Below are 21,309 nucleotides of genomic sequence, written 5' to 3'. Positions count from 1 at the left end.
CTTTTGACTCCAAGCCTGGTGCTTTTGTCTAGCTGTCTGTAGTATTCAGAGGATTTTACTTGAATGATGGCAAGCAGGTACTCACCATGCCCTCATTCATGGACGAAAAGAAATGTGCTAAAAGTAGTTAGAGGAATGTTGGATAAGTACTAGAAGGGACTATCTGGCTTTGAGACTTAAGAATGTCTTCATAAGGGGATATGCTATAGTTTCTCCAGATAATTTTAGGGCAAAGTATTTTTTAAGGGTAGTTAATTAAAATTCTTCTTCTTGGTGGTGGTGATGGGGTGGTCTATCTTGATAGTTCTCAACCTGTCCTGTCATCTCTCACATCCTACTTTGAGAGAACTTGGGTCCCAGCAGGACAGAAGCAATAAGCCTGCTTTTTCCAAGAAGGACATTAATATGTTTACAAATATTCTCTTTCTATATTTATCATATTTGGTAAGATTTAAGGATATAAAAATTGGCATAATATTATTAGGAGTAAATTTTATTGCAGTGGTTTTAAGACCGACAATCAAGCAAGCAAACAAGCAAGCATACCTAATGATTCCATTAGCTTATAATTGCAGTTGGGGACTGCATGTCCAATGTTACCAGTCGCTAGGAAAAGGGTCACAGATGAGTACAGCACCTCACTAGGTGGCTGTGTGGACTGGGTATGGAGATGCCTTGTAGGTTCTTTAAAAGCACAGGCTTTGGAGTCACAAAGGCTTGAGTGGGATTTTCCCTCTCATCTTTAAAATGGGACAAAGCACTCCCTACCTAAGGGGGATGTTGTTGTATGGCCAGAGTACCTAGTCTAGCACCATTTGTGACACATTGTAGGTTTCCACAAAGTGGTAGCTGTTGTCATTATTAAAATTTGGTAAATTATTAATAATTGTAAACAAGTTTCATCCAGAAAAACAATTTAAGAGAGCACCGTAGCAGCAGCTGGTTAAGGCAGTTGAAGGAAGTGTCTGAGGTCAGGAACCTGGCTTCAGTGTCATGTATACCCTTGAATTTGCTTCTGACCTTGAGACAGATCCTTCCCCTCTCTGGGCCTCAATTTCTCCATATGACCCAGAGAATTTGTACCAGATAATTCCTGAGGCTCTTTCCTCCTTGCCTTTCTCTGGTTCTTTCCTCTCAGCTATTGTTTCTCTGAGTCCAGTGGGAGACTTCTTGCCGCCCAGTGGTTTGTTCTGGATTAGCTCTCCTTGGCAGGCTTCCTGTGCCCTCTGCTAGTTGCTTGGAGATGCTTCCTATCTTTCCTTGGGGTGGTAAACACCAACCCAGACAGGCACTGGTTTCCAAGGAATAAGGAAAGTGGAGTGGAAAAGCTGAATGCCAGGGAGCATTGATGTAGGTCAGGGGTCCTGTTGACCATCTGATCCAATCACTTTATTTTACAGATGATGGGGACACTGAGTCCCACAGGGACAGGATTTCCCCTGACTCACAGAAACTGGAAGGCAAGTGGGATCTGAGAGTTCTAGTCTAGGATCTGCCACAAATTCTACTGACAAACTCCCTTCTCCCTCTGGGTTTTAGCAGCCTCATCTGCCAAATCCTCATCCTTCCCTCAGGCAACTTTCAGGTCCACTATGAGGCTAAATTGAGATAATGGATACAAAAGCAATGCACTGTTAGGTAACAAAAATCACATGATTACCGTGGATCATTATATGCAAATAGAGGTGAAAAACACTGCGTGCAGAATGGCTTAAGGTCCTTTTGTGTTTCCCAGGGAAATTGGGCTTTGGCTGGCTTCCTCCAGGGTGTTTTATTTTTGAGGTCTATTCACCCAACCCTACTGAGCTAAGTGACTCCTGCCAACCGGCTCAGATTTGGCTGTGGTCAGCCTGCGGCTGTTCTTGTACCCCAGGATGACGAGGTGCAGCTTCAAGGGGTTGATGTCAGAATGCAGGGATGGGAGGCTTCCCTGGTGGTGCAGTGCTTGAGAATCCGCCTATCAATGCAGGGGACACGGGTTTGATCCCTGGTCCAGGAAGAGCCCACATGCCATGGAGCAACTAAGTCCGTGCGCCACTACTGAGCCTGCGCTCTAGAGCCTGCAAGCCACAACTATTGAAGCCCGCGTGCCTAGAGCCCGTGCTCCGCAACAAGAGAAGCCACCGCAATGAGAAACCCACGCACCGCAACAAAGAGTAACCCCCGCTTGCCGCAACTAGAGAAAACCCCGCACGCACCAACGAAGACCCAACACAGCCAAAAATAAAATTAATTAATTAATTAATTTTTAAAAAAAGAATGCAGTGATGGGATCTCTTCAGAGTCCTTGATTTGGGGAGTTTATCAAGGGGACTGAAATTTCTCTGTGCCTCACTCCTTGCATTAGGAAAATGAAGAGAATAATATTAATAATTATAGCTAACATTTACACAGTGCTTGTTATGTGCCCAGGCACTGTTCTCAGCACTTTACATGTATGAACTCATTTCATCACACAGCTACCCTCTGAGTCAGGGACTATCTTTAAAATGAGGATGATAATAATACCTACTTTATAGGGGTTTTGTGAAGATGAAATGAGTAAATACACATAAGTGCTTATAGTAGTGTCTGGCCAAGAGTCATTGCACAATAAATGTTAGCTATTTGCTTTAGTTATTAAAAACAAATGTAGCAGGAAGGGACTGTACCTCAAGCTTGTCATTAGCTAAAACCTTATTGAGGATTAGTGGACTACAAATTGAAGAAGGAAGGGGGAGAAAGATAAGCATTCTTTAGATTTGTACAGGACTTTATACTTTGCAGAGTGCTTTCCCATATAAAAATTGATTGCAAAACTAATTATAATTATCATTATTATTATCATTATTTTCATATGACAGACAAGGAACTTGAGGCATGATATATGAGAAACAAAATATTGAAGTTGGAGACAAAATGACTATTATTGAAGTTCTGGCCTGTCAACTAAAAAAATACATAATCTAAAAGTTGAGAATTATGTTTTATTTGGTGGCCTTATGGAGAACTATAGCTCCCAGATAGCTTTGAGGAACTTCAAAAGAAGTAAGGAAGCAGCCAGTATGTGTAGGAGTTTTTGTTGAAAAAACAAACATGTAGTGGAACATCAAAAGATTACTGCTAATCACAAAAAACAGACATCTCAAGTTAATGATTTTAGTGCTTCTCTATGTATGGGAAGATGCAAGAGTCTAGGTTTATTGAAATCATTCCTTTGATATGCATCTTAACTACCTAGAGCCAGTATCCTATTTTTCTCCACCGTGAATTACCACTGGGGGGCAGCTGCAGTGGCTGATGGCTTTATGACCTCAACATTCTTTGTTTACTACAGTGGCAGGCAACATTCCTTGTCCACAGTGCCTCCTCTTGGTCATAAGTTCAACCAACATTTGGGAGGCATCTCATGACCAATTTTGTCCCTGGTCTCTAGGAAGGCTCATTCCTACATCAGACGAGGATTCTATTGATAGGCCATTCAATGCACCTATCACTAATCCTATCTATTTTGGATTAGGCCCTGTTGATAATCTAAAATTCTCTGGATTGCCTCTTTTATTAGTCTGTTATGATCCAGGAAATGTTTTTCTTTGTTGCTTCTTCCCATATCTGGAGTTGCAGTATTACAATTATTTTATGTAGAGTTATACATATGATCAATTGCCTCAAGATATTTAGCCATCATTAATTTTGTCCCTGGTTACACATTGGGAAATGCAAGAGACAGCAATCTTATAAAATAGACAGGATATAAGTAATACAGCTAATAACTGTCATAGTGCAGCAGAGAGAGGCACAAGATATAAATAATATGAAAACATCAAGAAAGAACACATTTAAACAATAATTAGCATAACTGGTTGTAATCTGATCTCAAAAAACTATCAACTCCACAGGTGAGCCAGCTGGAGAAGCCAAATTCTAGAGGGATCACTTAGAAAAAGATAAATGTTTCATCTTTATTTACAAAAGTATACTTTATTGATTTGTTGTAGGTCATAGTTAGCATAAGAGGAAAGGTTTTCTGGAAAACAAAGATTAAAGCCAGTATATTTCAGAAAAAGAGTCATAAAATTATAAATCATATTTATCAGTTCATTCAATCCCATGAAATTAATTCGTGTTGATCTGGATGAAGTCATCAGATTTTCCATTAGTTTTGTAATTTCTTACCCAGCTTAATGATATCATGTAAAAGTCATCAGAAACTTATATTTGTCAAAAAGTCCTTTTTATGAATCTTCTTAAAGATCTTCATTTTGTAAAAGCATCAGAGTAAAACAATGATTGTCTATAAATGACAGAAGACTTAAAATGATATGGCTAAAGATTTGATTATAATGCAATTTACAAGAAATTTGGATACAACATTTTAAGATAACTAGAATTATAACTGATAACATTATACCAGGACATATCAGATTTTTAGGAATTCCATATAACTTTTGAAATATCTATATTAATGACATTTACCCATACAATGTAACTAAGAAGATTTTATCACCACTTATTAAACAATGTTTCCCACATAATTTAGCATACCAAACGAATCTAATCAGTTTAGTATCATCTCTCTTTGGGATATTTCAGGGGACTTTTGAAGCATCCCAAAGTTAGCTGGAGGTCAAAAGAACTTTATTTAGAATTTGACTTGGGGAAGTTTGTCAAAGATATTAAAAGGTTTTAAAACACTTGGTCAAATAAGATCATAGAATAGATAACTAGTAAAAGCCTACTTATAGCACAGGGAACTCTACTCAATACTCTGTAATGGCCTATAGGGGAAAAGAATCTAAAAAAGAGTGGAGCAAATTCCCTGGCGGTCCAGTGGTTAAGACTATGCACTTCCACTGCAGAGGTGCAAGTTCCATCCCTCTGGATGGGGAACTAAGATCCGAGGCACGGCCAAAAAAATAATTAATTAATTAATTAAATAAAAGAGAGTGGATATATGTATGTGTATAACTGATTCACTTTGCTGTACACCTGAAACTAACACAATATTGTAAATCAACTATACTCCAATAAAAAATTTGAAAAAGAAAGGATCATAGGCCACTATGAAACAATACTTATTTATTCAACCAAAGTGACAATAAAAGATTTTAATGCAGATGCAGATCATGTAGAAGGCAAGGAAACTCACAATCTGTTATCAAATGTAGCTCAACATTCCAAGAAAACTTTGTTCTCTTAACAAAGAAAACCAAACTCTATAGTCTTGCACTAGCCCACCTTCAGTAACAAAATTTACTTACCTAGTTAAACTTAATCTAATCCCAGCCTGAGTTTGTACAAAGCTCTCATCTCCGTGCTCCCATTTTACAAACCTCCCATAACTTTTTGTTTCTATATTAGTTTATCCCATGTTTTCTTTCCCTTCCAAAAACAGCCAGCTTTAGGAAAATATCACTTTCTTCCCCTAAACAAAATACATTTCTATTCTTCATACCATCTTTTGCTGAAAATACACATCCTACTTTCCTTGCATGCTATCCCAGTAGCTTTAATTACACATTTTACAATTTTAACCCTTAAATGTCTTAATCTTTAGTGAAAACTGACAAGCAAGTAATTGTGAATTCTGTCACATCAGCATTGTCTGATTGCCAAACTTTTGAACATTCCATAACCTCTAGAAACATCCATCTTCTCATAGCATAATTTCTTTCCTCAATGTGGTACAAGACATGTCTAATACACCCAAATATCTCTAGTTTCCCTCTCATAAGGAGATAAAAATAGGTAAACTTAGACTTTTTTAGCACTAAATGATCCAGTATTTTATCTTATTTGAAATGACCTGGATATTTAATGAATTCTATAATTTTACTTGACAAAACTGAAAAGTTTCAAGTTACCAAAAATCTGGAGAAAACTATTTTAGATAGGCATAACCAAAACATAATTATTCCTAAAGAGTTCACCTGTAAACTCATATCTCATTTACCTTTATTTTAAAACTTAGGAAAATATCATTATACCAAGTTATTTTTTTCCTTGCTGACAAACTCTGCAATAGAAATAACATGAACTTATTGACATTGAGTAAACCTAGGTACACCAAAAGTAAGACATGTCTGTATTGATTAAACCAACAAGCTTAAACTAGCTTTAATACCAGATATTAATTTAATTATTGAATATTTCCTACATTAAGTGAACCTGAAATTCATTCTGGTCAGTTTTCTTTATATTTAGAAATATTTAATTTGTAAATAGAACTCTTTTATAAATTTAATTTTGATGATATTATCTGGTGGTAAAGACATATCATATGTATAATATACACACAGATGTATAAACAGGCAAAACTAGTGAACTCATAGCTTCACTTTAACACTTAGTTATTAATAAGGTATTAGAATATAAACTTAGTAGTTTATAAAAGTTGGAATAAGTTAAATTTGCTTGCTCAGATGACTAAGGCTTTACTATTTGTGGAAAAGACTATTAAGATTTGTATTTGTCCTTGATAAATCCTTAGGGAAGCTGTGAATTAGATTTTGGGTGAGGGAGCCTTTCCAGTGGTTTGAGTTTTAAAAGGTGGGGGATTCCCTAGTGGCGCTAGTGGTTGAGAATCTGCCTGCCAATGCAGGGGACACGGGTTCAAGCCCTGAGCTGGGAAGATCCCACACGCCACGGAGCAACTAAGCCCGTGTGCCACAGCTACTGAGTCTGCGCGTCTGGAGCCTGTGCTCCGCCACAAGAGAGGCTGCGATATTGAGAGGCCCGCGCACCGCGATGAAGAGTGGCCCCCGCTCTCCGCAACTAGAGAAAGCCCTCGCACAGAAACGAAGACCCAACACAGCCAAAAATAAATAATAAATAAATTAATTAATTAAAAAAAAAGTAACAAATGTTCAAGTACAATTGGTGTCTTTAAAAAAAAAAAAAGGTGGCTTTATTTCCTTTCCCCCCCCCCTTTGGTTTCAGGTTTTACCTGATTGAACTTATTAGGCTCAGTCTCAGGTCGCTGTGGGCTGTATTTACATTTCTGATTTGTAGAGATTTGCAAGACGAAGACAGTCGCTTTTAATTCCCCAAAGAACTGGTCTGCCACCGAAATGATATTGAAAGATTGATTTGCCCAACTATATTTTCTTTAATTTACTTTTTTATATAAGTGAGAAGATTTCCAACTAAACTGAAAATCAAGGATCCTATGTTCTAGAACTTTAGGGTTCAATTTATCATGCCTTCAAAAGTTTGCACAAGGCATTCAACAAGGCCCTCTTTCTGAATGCACAGGTTAAACCCAGAGCAAGAATCTGTATTTCTCTGTTATTACTTTTATTAGCCTCTGCATATTAGCTTCCAGTTTTTATTTCATATTGTGTGGGCTCAGGTAAGCCTGTTAGTTTCTTTTAGTATGTTTAATTAATATTGTCTGAAGGGCAGATTTATATGCCGTGTCTTATAATACTTGGTGGGGGAGGCATTCCCCAGTGAGACATAACGTCTATCCCACAATATAGTTAGGCAAAAGAGATGTAAGCATCTTATATAAAGCCCATTTAAATATACCAATTTATATAAACTTTCATCTCAATTCTATCAACTTCCATAGCTTTAACTTTAGTTGCCATTAGGATCCTATCAACTAGCCTTGGTTTTACATGGAATCCAGAAACCTTTCTTTTCAACCCGTGACCATTTTATCTGTTTTTGTATAAAAGGCTCTGGGGTCTCCAGTGAGGGTTTGAGCCAAGGGACTCAGGCCCTTTTGTCAGTCTTTTAACTTGATTAATTGGTCTGTTGTCCCAAGCAATTGTTGGTCAGGTATCTCAATGTAATTTTCTTCCAGCTTTTAAAACATATATATATGTTTTAAAAGCTGGAAGAAAATTATATTTATATTTATACTTACATTTATATTTATATAAAACTGAAGTAAATAGAGCAGACTTGTTTGAGGCCCTTTAATATTAGGAACCAATGGGGGGTCCCTTTAGCCATTTCAACCTTATGTATTATTGTAACAGAACTTCAGAACCTTTTGTTTTAATACCATTAATATCTGTTTTATTTATCCCTTTACCTAATAACCATCTAAAGATTTCTTCAGCCTTTTGGGATGAGTCATTTTAATATTTCCACCTTGTTGGGAAGAAGTCTCTAGACTTTCTCCCCAGTTTTTTCTTATTTCCCTGTTAATCAAACTAATTAACATTAATTATCCTAACGTTTTTATTTACCTCTGTAAGACCCTTTATGGTGAAGCTTCCTAAGCTGGTTTATCTTGTGTGTTTTAAATTAAGGAAGTCCTTAGGTTAGCCATCTATATATATATATATATATATATATATATATATATATATATATATATATATATGGAGGGGTGGGCAGGACACTCCTTGAGTGAGCAAGGCTGCCCCCTTGCTTGTGGGTTCTGCTATCCAGACCCTCAAGGACACTTGATAAAAGAAGAGGAAAGTCCAAAATTAGTACCATATCAAGGTGTTTCTGAACACATCAAACTGTGAAGTTGATTCTATAGGAGTCCCAATTTGGGAACCAGGTAGTGTATTTTCCTTAAAGACATTATAGGCTAAAGATAACGTAACCTTAATTCAGGATGCCTTTGTCAAAGTACAATTGGCTGCCTTCCACCTTGCTTTTCTTACCCTCTTACAGGTCTGGGGGCCCTTACCCCTGTCCTCTAAGCTTAAAGCTGCTTAGTTCTGGTATCACCCCAAGTTCAGTTTCCAGAAGGCTGTGTCCTCCTGTATTGGGTAGAATTGTGTCCCACAAAATCTTCAAGTCCTAATCCCCAATACCTGTGACTGTGATCTTATTTGGGAATAAGGTGTTTGTAGATGTAATCAAGTTAAAATGAGGTCATACTGGATTAGTTTGGGCCCTAATCCAATGACTGATATCTTTATGAGAATAGAGAAATTTGAACACAAAGACATAGGGAAGAAGGCCATGGGATGATGGAGGAAGAGGTTGGAGTGATGTACCTGCAAGCCAAGGAATGCCAAGGATTGCTGGGAGTTACCCGGAGCTAGGAGGCAAGGAAATATTCTCCCCTAGAGACTTCATAGAGAGCATGTCCCTGCTGACACCTTGATTTCAGACTTCCAGCCATCAGAGCTGTGAGAGAAGAAATTCTGGTTGTTTTAAGCCACCCAGTTTGTGGTGATTTGTTATGGCAGCCCTAATAAATCATGTCCCTCAAACTATAGGTCTGGCCCCAGGTACAGTCTAGAAAGCAATCTGATTAGGCTAATTCATATGGAGGTCTGTTTTCATCCTCACAAAGAATGGTGAACCCCTACCCCCACAATGATGTTGAAATTAGTGGACTGTCAGCCATTGTGACCAATGAGGTGGAGATGTTCAGGTCATATAGATTAAAGAGGATTTAGGGGCAAGTATCCCCAAAATCTTAGTGTAGAGCTTGACTGCATGCTCTGTAGGTATCTCCCCTTCCCTCTATCTAGAATCAAAATAATTCAATGATCCAGTCCGTTCCATTGCTGGGCCTCAGTTTTTTTTCCATCTGTTTAATGAGGGAGTTAGATTATATGACTATAAGAAGCCTTCTAGCTCTAGCAGTTTATGGATCTAGGAGACAGAGTTAGTAAGTTAGGATTAAGGAGAATTTTACAAAACAACCTTGAGATCATGTCTCACTATTCATACAGATTCACTACAGTCACTTGTACCTTCTACTGCTCTATTTTCAGTGCTACCCAGTGATTTTGCTGTGCATAAGAATGAACTGACTTCAGTAACTTGTCTCAGCCCTTGGAAATTGGGTTACCAATTTGGCAGAGAACCTTACCTGTGTTGTCCTAAAACAAATAGACTGCCAGATATTTCTCCAGCAAAGATGGGTTTATTTGCAATCAGCAGAGAAATGCAATTCATGGTCTGCAACCCTGGCAAGCCATGTGCAGGTCCCTTCACGGAAAGGGAAGGAGAACATTTTTGTACAGGAGAAAAGGAAGTTGGGAGGGCTATAGTAAACAAAGAGTCCATGGCTTTTCATTGGCTGAGTCCTTGCCAGGAAAGAAGAGGAGTCTTTCTTCTTCCTTTTGAGCGTTGCTATTGTTACCGAACCAAACTTGGGCCTGCTCGCCTGACAGGCAGCAAAGCCAATCTACTGACAGTGGGTTGTGGTGAAGGAAATATAGCATTTATTACAGGTGTCAAGCAAGGAGAACTGGCAGCTCATGCTCAAAAGACCTGAACTCCTAATGGCTTTCAGGGAAGGGTTTTCAAAAGCAATGTGAGGGATGGGGTCACAGGGTGCTTGATCAACTTGTGGACATCCTTCTGATTGGTTGTTGGTGAGTTAACAAGGTAGTATTTCAGGAGTCAACGTCATCAACTTTCTGGTTTCAACTGGTCTGTGGGCTACATGCTTGTGATCAGCATGCAGTCAACTTCCTCAAAGCAACTTATGAATGTGCATCAGACTTATCTTTACCTTTGTGACTGATTTATTAAGTTATGGCTACTTTTCTGGCTGACTGTCCTATCTTTGTTTCTCCATTCTTTACCCCCAAACTTACCTGCTAGGGCCTGTTCTTTATTCCATATGGAGGGCCTAGGAAGTCACAGTGTACTTACATAGCCTCATTTCCCAATCAAAAATAAGCAGGGAGGGAGAGTTCCCTGGCGGTCCAGTTAAGACTTCACGCTTCCACTGCAGGGGGCATGGGTTCAATCCCTCATCAGGGAACTAAGATTCCACATCCCACATGCCATGCTGCGTGACCAAATAAATAAATAAAAAATAAGCAGGGACACAGAGGGTTAAGGGCCTACACAGCCTTCTCAGTTTCACTATCATTACAGGGCATGAGAGCTCCCCTTTTGGGTCCCTCAACTCTATCTAACTGAGGTTTCTGTTTACTAATTTTTTTTTTTTTTACATTTTTCCCTTTTGATCAAGCTCTTTCTCTGAAAGCATCACTGATCAACAATCAGGTTTTCTAGTTTCAGTGGCTTTTTGTCCCTCAATGCCAGGAAGGACCTTCCCTGGGTGTAGTGTCTCTCACGTTGGAGGGAAAGTGTACAAACTGGAAACCTATCATGGTCACATTCCAGTACAAAAAGGAGTAGGAGGGAGAACTCACAGGCACTGTTTATCTAAAGTCCATATGTTATGAAGATCATAGACATTGCAGATCATCTGAAGCCTTATGCTATCATCAAAGGTTTGGTGACAAACTTCCAACAGTCCTGGTCTGAATATCTTGGGAAAGTTGTCTCATCAGATGCCATTTGCTTCAATTCGGGGAATTCTTTACTTTCAGGTCAACAGGTCCAGTCAGGGTTTGGTGCTTTCTTTAGGTGTGTCATGTGAATCCAAGAGTTTGTACCTTGGAGTTTGGTGGCACGAGGGTTATACCTGATAGGGGCCTCTCCAGCGAGGTTAAAGAGAGTTCTTCTGGAGGTGGCTTTTCCAATAGACAAAATCTCCAGGTTGTAAGATGTGATGCTTAAGGTCTCCATCTCCCAAGAGTGCACTATGAAACGATTGCTCTATCGAAACGTGGTTATTTTTAATGGAAGAAATTAAGCCTTTGCAATATTGGAGTATGTCTCCTTTTATCACTTGTAGTTCAAAAGATGCAGGAACCAAGTGCATTGGTGTCCTGTGATTGTCTCAAAGGGTGAGAATTTATGAGTTCCAAAAGGGGTGGATTTGAGATTTAGAAGGACCAAGGGCAACCCTTTTGGCCAAGGTATTTGGAAGGCCTCTACAAGTTTTGCCAAGTGAGTCTTAATAATGCTATTTGTGCTTTTGACTAAAACAGAGGATTGAGGGTGGTAAGCACAGTGAAACTGTTGTAAAACCAGCCAAACAGCACAGACTTGTCGAAGTTACTGGCCAGTAAAATGAGTTCCTCAATCACTATGATGTTTGAGAGGAGTTCCCCAGATAGGGATAATCTTTTCCAAAAGGACTTCAGCCATAGGAGAGGCAGTAGACTGTCTGCAAGGGAAAGCTTTAGTCCATTGTGAAAACATACAGGCCATGACTAAAACATATTTATACCACGAGATGGAGGATGTTGTATGAAATCCATTTGCCAGAGTTCAAATGGTCCATTAGGCAGTTTAAAATGTCTGGGAGAGTATGAACAGGCTTCACTGGGTTGTATTTTGGACAAGTGAGACAAGTGAGGTAAGTACGTTTTGTGGGCTTGTTAATGTTTCCTCACTAATATTGATTCATGAAGGCTATCATTTTGTCAGTAGACCGATGGTTTAATGCATGTACAGTGGTGAGGGGTGGGAATTTTAGAGTGTCCGGTAGGACTGGGTTGTTATTTGGTCTAAAACAGAGCTTTCTCTTTTTAGCAATCAACAATTGTTGAATCTCCAAACTTGTTTTTCTTTTTCTCTGGCCAATTGTTAGGCTTCTCTAGCCAATTTTTCTAAGTTATTGTTTGGGTAAATATCCCTTTGGACAATGACAGTGGTTCAGATGCTGTTGGTCCCTTTAAAGGCAACATTCCCAGTGGAAATATCAAAAAGGTAATTTCACTTAGCTTCTAAAGAGTCAAGTTAAAACTATGCCCCAGAATCTTAATAATAGCTAAAGAGGCAGTAAAGGTATTGCATTCAATGATTCCTGAACATAAGGGCCATTTTTTGTGGGGGATATTTTAAATTTTATTTCCACTGGAAATAAGGAAGCCAAGCTGCTTCCACAGGATTTCAAAACAATGAGCTACTCCAAAAGCATATCTACTATCAGTATAAATATTGGCATTTTTGTCCTTGGCTAAAGTACAATCCCCCTTGTAAGAGCATATAATTCAGTCTGTTGGGCCAAAGTAGCCAAAGGGAAAGATGCTGCCTCATCAACATCAAAAGGAGTTGTAATAGCACACCCATTGTTACCTTTTAAATAAGAGCCATCAGTGAAACATGAGAAGTCACTGTTACCCAAAGGGAATTTCCTATAAAGTCTCACAAGGAGTCAGTTAAACTGTTGTAAGGGACTTCATCTGTGACAGAGGACAGAAGAGTAGCTGGGTTAAAGTTATCACAATGTAATAGAGTTATGTGAGGAGTGGTTAACAAAAGGCCTTCATAGGGGGTGAGGCGGCTGACTGAGAAATTTGTGTGATGAGCATTCAGGAGAGCTTCTACTCATGAGGTACAAAAATGGTTAAAGGTGATATCACAACGATTTTCTCTGTAGCCATATTCAAAAGTGGTTTGGGCCATAATGGCTCTAAGGCAAAGAGGTTATCCCCATGTCACAGGGTCCAGTCACTAGCTATAATACCCTATGGGTCAATGGTGGTCCCCAGGTTTTTGAATGAGCACCCTAAGGGCATTCCCTTCCTTTTCATATGCAAAAAGAAAAATAGAATCTGATCATTGGGATGGCCAAGGGCAGTTGCATTCATCAAACTCATCTTTAAGGCCTTGAAGTCTATGTGGTCTCACTCTTCCCATAAAACTGGGTCCTGGGTTGTTATTGTTGAGTAAAACATATAGAGGCTTGGCCATAAGAGAGAAATTTGAATCCAATTTGGGCAATAACCAACAAACTGGAGAAAACCTCACAGTTTGTGCTTAGTTTTGGATTTGGGGAAGCTTAGGATGCCATGAAGTCTATTGTGATCTAGGTGTAGCTCTTGTTCTGGTATCAGATGCCCTAAGTATTGAACCTGGGTTTGGGCAAACTCCAGTTTTTCTTTGTCAGCCTTATGTCCCTTTAAGGCTAAAAGCTTTAGCAAGTGGATGTTGTCTTCCTGTGAGGAGGCTTGAGAAGGAGACCAAAGAAGCAAATTATTTACACATTGCAACAAAGTAGAAACTCTAGGGAACTTTATACCACCCAGACCAGCCTTTAGGATTTTTGACAAATAAGCATTCTCAGAAAACCCCAATGCATTACTGTCCATGTGAGTTGTTTTTCTTCCCAAATGAAGGCAAAAAGGCATTGGCTAGCTTCATCAACTGGAATACTAAAGAATGCACTGCATAAATCAATTACAGTCAAAATTAGCTTCAGGTGGGAATGGATGTTAGTAAACTATGAAGATTAGGAACAACAGGGTGTCAGGGAATAACAATGTTATTTATTGCCGGACAAACCTCCACCCTCGGCCCTTAGGTCTTCTCACCAGTAAAATGGGAGTGTTACAGGAGCTAGTACAAGGGATAATGAGGCCTTGAGACTTATAATGTTCCATTATGGGCGTTATGCCTTGAAGGGATTCTTTATTTATAGGTTATTGATTAATTCTGAGAAGAGGTTTTGAGGTATCTATTTGAAGCTTGATGGGAGGTGCGCTGTGAATTTTGCCAATCAGTTGGAAATTTTGCCCGTAAGGAATGTAGTGGCTGATTCAAGAGGGACAAATAATCAGTGTTTCCAGAATCAGCTCTAGTACTGTAAAAAATGGAACAAATAAAAGATGTCAAAGTGTCATTTAATTCACCTTGTTTGTTACTTTATGACTATTGTCAAATTCTAGAATTATTTCCACCGTTTGGGAGAAAGAAATTCTGACATGATATTTCTCTAAGAACTCTCAGCCTAATAAATGGGTAGAGGTGGAGGAACTAAAGAGAAAATGTTTAGGAGGGTTTAGGTTTCATTTAGGACCCTTCATTTGTTGGAGTTGATGATTAAGAATTTAGACAGTTTTCCTTGGAGGTGGCTCATCTAGAGTATGAGAGAGCTGTTTTGCCAGATTAACTAAATCTGGAGTGGACATAGTTTCCCATTCCATTCTGGTCCTTTTTCCTAGAAGAGAAAGGTCCCAGTTCAGTCCATTAAAAAACAGGGTATTAAGAGCTACCTGGTGAATTCAACATCTCAAGGAAGACCAGAATTTTCTTTAAAAACAATCTCATGAACAAGTTCATCAGATGCTTGTGTGCAAGCCTGAATTGTGTTCTCATCAATAGGCTTTGGAAAAGCTCTAGGAATTGCCCAGTGAGGTTGCCTAGTGATTGCTCAAGCCTGATCATATAAGTTAGTGGGCTTGTCTCCCAGTTGTAATTGTAGAGACCTTTCAGGATATTCCCAATTAGTGGTTTTCATCAAATGCCAGGCTGGCCTTCACTGACAAGCATATAAACTAGCTGATGGAAATCAGGAAAACCAGGTTGATAAGTTTAAATGACTATATTAAATTCCTCAGCAAGTCTGTGAGGCTCTTCAGTTACTTTGGGAAAAATCTTTGACTATGGCTTGCAGTTCACCTTTAGTCCAGGCAATATAAGAAATTAAAGGTCTAGCTTCTGGATCCTCAGAAAGTTTAATCTTAAAGGGACAGGTTCTGACAAGTTCAGAGGAAAAGGGTGTGGGGAAAGTTTCAGAGAAAAACGGAAGTTTGGTGATGGAATTACTATGGGGGAATTGAAGGTATAGAGGAGGTGTGGACTGTGTAGAAGGGAAGGAGGAAGATGTTGCCGGATATGGAGTCTGTCCATGAGAAGTGGAGGGAGAGACAGAAAAGATGGTATCAGAGGCCAACCCTGAGACAAAGAAGCCAAGGAAGAAGAACCTGAGGCTTTGGGAGCCATTTTATCTTTCTTTAATCATTTGTTTGCCACAGTTCATCTTAAATTATTATTTTCCACAGAGGCAATTGTAGATTCCTGATAATGTTGGGAAACCTCAAAATACCAACCGAAATAAGCATTCCACTCAGTTCTGGAAAATTTTAGGCTATTGTAGTCCAATTTGGTTTTAAGGAAATTAAGTTTGGGGATTTCAAAAGTTTCCCATAATGGCCAATGGTATTCTAAATTGCCTTTAGTCAGGTTGGTCCATTTAGTTAGAAATGCATATGAGGAAGGACCACAGTTTTAAAACATAAAATTGCCAGAGTCCCTGTAATAGAGGGTGCCCTCAAAATACTTAGGATTCCATTTATTAGAGGTTTTTCTCTAGAGTAAAGGACAATTTTCAAACAGTTCAAATGGCTTACAGCACCAACAGCTCAATCTAAACAGCTTGCAAGCTTGAATACCAGCCAATTCTAAGGAAACAGCTTGGTCCCAGAGGAGCCAGGCCAAAGGCTTTTTCATCCAGTTTCCAGATAACAGCCCCTGTTTCAAAGTAATAGGCTGAAAGCTAAAAAAAAACCATCACAGTTTCAGAGAAGCAGCTCCTTTTTCTGGAGGAATTGGGCTGAAGGACTTTTTAACTAGTTTCTGTTTAAACAGTCTGATCTTAAAATCAGACCAAATTGCCAAATACTTGTATACAGAACCAGGTCTTAACCAGAAAGATGAAACCTTAAAATAGATCCCAAATGAAGCCTGGAAGTCTCAAACACAAAGAGCTCAGATCCAGGAGAAAGACAAACTTTCAAACTCCAGGGTTGGGGAGAAAGCAGTGAATGAGTGTGGGCTCAATTGTGGGCACCACACCTGTTTGCTCACCAACTCCATTGCTGTTAGTGGTCTTCTCTGGTCCATGTTTAGGCCACCAAAATGTCCTGAAATAAAAATACTGCCAGATAATTCTCCATCAAAGATGGGTTTATTCTGGATCAGCAGAGAATTGCAATTTGGGGTCTGTAACCATGGCGAGCCAAGTACAAGTTCCTGCACAGCAAGAGAAGGAGAACACTTTAATAGAGATGAAAAGGAAGTTGGGAGGGTTTTAGTAAACAAAGAGTCCATGGCTTTTCATTGGCTTAGTCCTTGCCAGGAAAGGACTCTTCTTCCTGTTGGGCTCTGCTATCATCACAGGTCCTAAGAGCTCCCTGTTCTGATCTCTGGCCTCTATTTAATTGAAGTTTTGGTTTGTTAGTTTTTTACACTGTGCCATCCAAACTGTTAACTTCTCTCCACATCCAATCCCTTTAGGGATGAATAATACAGGTGGAAGAAACCTGTACTATGTTTGTTGTGACTTAGGAGTATTGAGGAGGAACTTGAAGAATGTAGGCCCAGGAATTATTTTTTATCTTTTCTGGTCTGAAGTTAGATAGACCTACCATTTACTAGTTGTGTGACCCTGGGTAACTCATTTTTTCTTTCTGACCTTTGGTTTCCTTACTGTAAAATGGGCTACTATCTACCTTACAGAGTAGTTGTGAAGACTGAATGAGATAGTATGCATAAATATACTCAGCAGGGTAACTGATACATAACAGATGCTATACAGATATTTCACAGATGTTAGTTACTTCCTTCTTTTACCACTTGGAGGTCAGGATTTTGGAAAAGAAAGGATTGGGGATGAAAACAGCTGGTTATGTTGATATCAAAGGAGAGGACTTGGACTTGGTCTTAGCTAAGATGTGCTTCTGGCAAGAGAAGGTTTCTCTCTCTCTCAATCAGTCTCTCTCTCTCTCTCTCTCTCTCTCTCTCTCTCTCTCTCTCTTTCTCTCTCTCTCTCCCCCTCCTTCTCTCTCTTTCTCATTCTTATTTTTTCACACATACACATTCTCTTTTTTTAAAGTACTTTGTTATGTACTTTATGTGCATTATCTCATTTCTTGATCCTAGTAACTCTGCAAGGTAGGTATTACCACAATCCCTTTTATGCAGATGAGGAAACTGAGACTCAGAGAGATGAATTAACTTGCCCAAGTCTCACATTGAGTAAAGGTTAAAGTCTATAGCAGATGCAGAATTCTCACTTTCTCCATCCCAATACTAACCAAACACACAAAAAATGCCCAAGAAAGGAAAAACAAATAGATGCTGTTTTTTTTAAATCAGTTGCTTTATTTTCCTTTTCTCCACTCCCTGATGTCTTTTAGGTTCTTGGTAGTTGGATCTTTGCTTGCATTTATTGATGCTACATGGTAACCCTGCCTGAATTTGGTGGCTGGACTAGATGATATTTCAAATTGGAAGTTCTGCTGTTTAAGCCAAGTGTTGGCCCACTCCCCACCCCCATTGAGTAACTGATCCTGATTAGTTTTCTTTGCAGGCTTTCTTTCCCCCAGCTGAACCATCACCAAGGACTTCACCACTCAAAATCCTTCTGGAAAAATGCCACTCTCTTCCCATCTCACAGAGGATCCCCATGGAGCTGGATCAAGTGGGCTGGAGGAGACCCAGGAAGCTTTGCACAGGTATGCCTTTTATGCCCTTGTTTCTGAGGTGGGACATGCCAGGCAGGCCTCATGCATAGACAGATTGTGTTGACATTTACCCTACTTCCTCTACAATCCTTCCTCCCAGTTCCCTAGTACTCTTCCTTATTGGCACTTGAAAATTCACTGTTAGCAATGCCTGGGTGTAGATTTTCCCTCTTCATGTTCTTCTTTTATCAATAAAATGCAAATATCCTTATTTGAGGGCCTTTTATCTCAATGCACTCAAATATCCCATCTTCCCAAAGCCTCATTTTTCCCCCAGGCCCTGTGTACCCAATACTTTCTAGGTCTCATAAACTCTAGTTCCTCCTCTTCACCCTTTTCACAATGATATACACCCTCCTCCTGGCCTCAAATGGACCAGTCCCATTATTTCCACCTCCCATGAGGTCATTCTAGCCCCCTCTCTCTTGCATCTTGCTTAGACTTACTCTCTGTGGGTCCCAGGTCCTTCCCCGCTTCACTGACCACTGACCATGGAAAGCCCTTCAAGGCTCAAGGCAGCTTCATTTACCTCACTCAAAACGCAGAGAATTCCCCCAATCAACACCTCAATTACCTCCCAGAGCTTCAGGGTACATCCTTTCTAACTCAGCTCACTGACCCTGCCTGCCAGACTCTTGTCACTCACAAGTAAAGCTTCAACTTCTGCTACAAATGGGAGAACCGATGCTCTCTTACGCATGGACCTTAGACCACACACTAACAGTCCCCTAACAGGCCCCAACCCCAGTCCTTTATACAGCAACATAATTTGCAAGAATGCTAAGGACACACCAGACCTCGCAACATTCCTTTCCAAAGTTTTCTATAGTGTCTACAAGCTCTGGGAAACTTGATCCCACTTCCCCATGACCCAAAGTTTCCCTCAACCCCAAAGTCTCTGTAGCTTCTCTGGACCTGACACTACTTTTCTCTTTTATTCTCCTTACTCCATGTGTGGAGGACATGTGGGATGCTTTGACTTGGAGCTTATTTCCACCCTGCAATTCCTTGCCAGAATTCCAGGAAGGTAGGAGCCAAAGAAATTGCAGGCTTGGGTCTTTTGTAGCATCATCTCTCTCAGAAATCCCCAGAAGCCAGGGAGATGGTAAAAGGAAAGAGTGAAGAATTCTGAAGGGAGATAATCCTTCACTGTCAAAGCTAGGAGGGTCCTTAGAGGTTGCTCAGTCCTCGTGTTTTATGAATGGGGAAATAGGCTCAGACAGGGGAAGGGACCTGCTCAAGGTCATAAGTCAGCAACAGAGTTATGACTGGGGGCTTCAACCTCCTGAGTTTCAGCCATGTCATAATGTGATTTTACTCCAGTTCTAGAGCAAAGTCTTAAACATTGGAATTCCAAGCCTTGCTTCCATTCAAGCTCACCTGTTCTGGAATTGCCAGCCACTTCCTTCCCCTTTAAGAAGACTGCAGGCGGTGGGCACAAATCATGTCATCAAGGCAGCAGCCTGCCATATTTTCTACGTCCTCTGCCTGAGAATAAGGCACTCACGCGCAATCCCCTGGGAGATCAGGCCAGGGGGTCTAAAGCAGGGGCTCTGGTCACAGCTGTTTCCCTCCTCCTTCCCTTTTAGGAAATGAACCCAACCCCCCTAGCAGTTCAGAGGCTTTTTAACAGCTGCTACCACTCCACTGCCAAGTGCATCAGAGTGCCCCACCCCCACCACACTCCTGACTGTTAACAGCAAATAACAGTCCCTCGGGGGAGGGCCTGGCAAAGTCAAGGTTAATAGCTACCTTGTGGACTGCTCTGGGCTTATTTATAAGCCATGGGTGGGAAAATATACCCCTGAGTTTGGCACAGGTCCTGCCATCACCTCAGCAGCCACTCTTACCTCAGGGATATAAGTGGCTCCCACGTTGCAGCTCTGCTTCTCAAGGTCCCAAACAGACACTTGGGTTAAAAATATCCCTAGGGAGGAGGATGACATCAGGATCTCATTTGGGAAACCTACTGTCATTCAGCTCCTCTTATAACCCTGACCCTGATGGCCATGAGATCCAAGGATCCCATTCCCATTATGTTTAGTACCTGTTTTACTTCCATATTGCTCAGGGCCTGAAGGACTTCAGTTTGTTTTTTAGTGCTCAGTCTCTGTCCTTCCATCTTTCTCTATAAACACTCCTACCGGCTCCTTCCTCTCAGCTTGCAATCAGGAGGTTCCCAAAGCAGACTATTATAGTGGAAAGAGAATCAGCTTTGGAGTTGAACAGACCCAGGTTCAAATTTCTGTTCTGCCACTGTGGGAAAGTTGCATAACCTCTCTGGACCTCAGTTTCACCATCTGAGGAATGAGATGCTGGATAACATCTGACTCATAGGATCATTATGAGGATTGAGTGAAACAGAATCTATAAATGTCCCTGCCACAGTTTCTGGCTTGTAGGGTGCGCAGTGATGGCAGTTTCCTTCTCCCCACTGCCCTCTACCAATTCCATATGCCCAAGAACTTACCCCACATGCACACACACATACATCACTGTGGGGCCCAACCTGAATTTGCCCTAGTACACGAGCTACTTCCTCTCATTATTCATTCATTCATTCATTCATTCACTCACTCACTCACTTACTCACTCAAGAAACAAACATTTATTGAACAAAATTAGAAAGTCAGTGGAGTTTGCCTTCTGATGGCCTGGTGTGCTGGAAAGGGCAAAAATTTTGAAGTCACACATATCAGGATTTGACTCTTGACCCTGTCACTTATTAGCTGTGTGACCTGGAATAAATCACTTTACTACTTTGAGACAGTTTTCTTTTCTGTAATATTAGGATAATAATTTGAACCTCACAGGCAATGCTATAAGTCTCAAAAGGAATAAAAATATAAAAGTGATTTATAAGCTCTGAGGTGCTATACAACTAGATGGGAATGATAGTAATAGCAATAACAATAAACAAGTTAGAAATATGAGTTATGTCTTGTACCTGTCCAGGCCCCTAACATAGTTGATAATCCATATATATCTGTTGATGGCAATAATAGAAATCAAGATTTACTTTCTTTTTTTTTAACATCTTTATTGGAGTATAATAGCTTTACAATGGTAAGATTTACTTTCTAAATGAAGTAGGAGGGGTTCCTACTTGAAAGGACCAGAATTCCAGAAGTAGACTCCATGCAAGCATTACCCTTATCATATCATCCCGCATATTTGCTGAGCTGTGCTCAAATCTCTTGAAGTTTGGCTGACTCAGAGGCCTGTTTTGGCAGTGACATTTCCCACTGAGGACCTATCCCTCTCAGTAGGGGTAGCACTGGGTTGG

Source organism: Balaenoptera ricei, chromosome X (genome assembly GCF_028023285.1).
Source record: "Balaenoptera ricei isolate mBalRic1 chromosome X, mBalRic1.hap2, whole genome shotgun sequence".
Lineage (NCBI taxonomy): Eukaryota > Metazoa > Chordata > Mammalia > Artiodactyla > Balaenopteridae > Balaenoptera > Balaenoptera ricei.
This window is presented reverse-complemented; position numbering follows the sequence as displayed.